We start from the raw sequence: 773 nt of genomic DNA on the forward strand, positions 1-773 counted from the left end.
CCCCCCCCAGTTATGGCACACAAGCACGCTTTTACAGCCCAGGGGGAAGGGAAATTGTGCTTCTTATTGTTAGTCACTTTACTGTCTTAAGGTTCGGGCCTGACTTTGTGTGTGTTTGGGAGCGGAGGAGGGTTTACATTGCCTGTGTCCCAGGAGAGGAGGAGCAGAATGATTAAGGTTCTCCATGTTGCCCATGTCCCTGTTTGGGCAGCTGTGCGTGTGTCTGTCTGTGCTCGCTTAGGCAAGCATGTCTGTGTCCGCACAAGTCACCATCTGTATACATTCCTTGCACATAGTTGGCACTGTGTTTGCATGTGATGTGTTGATTGGGGGATTGAGGGTATGTTTGTTTCTGCGTTTATTCGCTTTTAAGGAAATTCGGCTGTGAACTTTTGCATATCCCAAATTTCCATGCGGATTTGAATGGGATTGCATGTGATGTCTTAATGTGTGCTCAGGCATGGGTTTTAAACACACATGCCTCACGAAAGCAGAAATTCGATACCGTAAGCTATTTTAATATTTCATGCCGAGTTATTACGCCGTGCGTGTTTGTTTTTTGTGTGTCTGATCTCCTGGGACACATACAGTAGCCACCCCCTTTCTGACATAGGAAATTGACCTCTTTGCACCTTTTCTTAGACTGAACTAGAGCTTTTTGCACCTTTTTTTGTAGAGGAGAGTGGTGGATTGTGCACCTTTTTTTGTAGATTGTAATCGATGGTTCTTGGACTAAACTTCTTGGATGTGTATGTGTCGGTATCTGGCCCGGA

The sequence above is a fragment of the Sinocyclocheilus grahami genome, unplaced genomic scaffold, assembly GCF_001515645.1.
Source record: "Sinocyclocheilus grahami isolate Dianchi unplaced genomic scaffold, SAMN03320097.WGS_v1.1 scaffold4967.1, whole genome shotgun sequence".
NCBI classification, from domain to species: domain Eukaryota; kingdom Metazoa; phylum Chordata; class Actinopteri; order Cypriniformes; family Cyprinidae; genus Sinocyclocheilus; species Sinocyclocheilus grahami.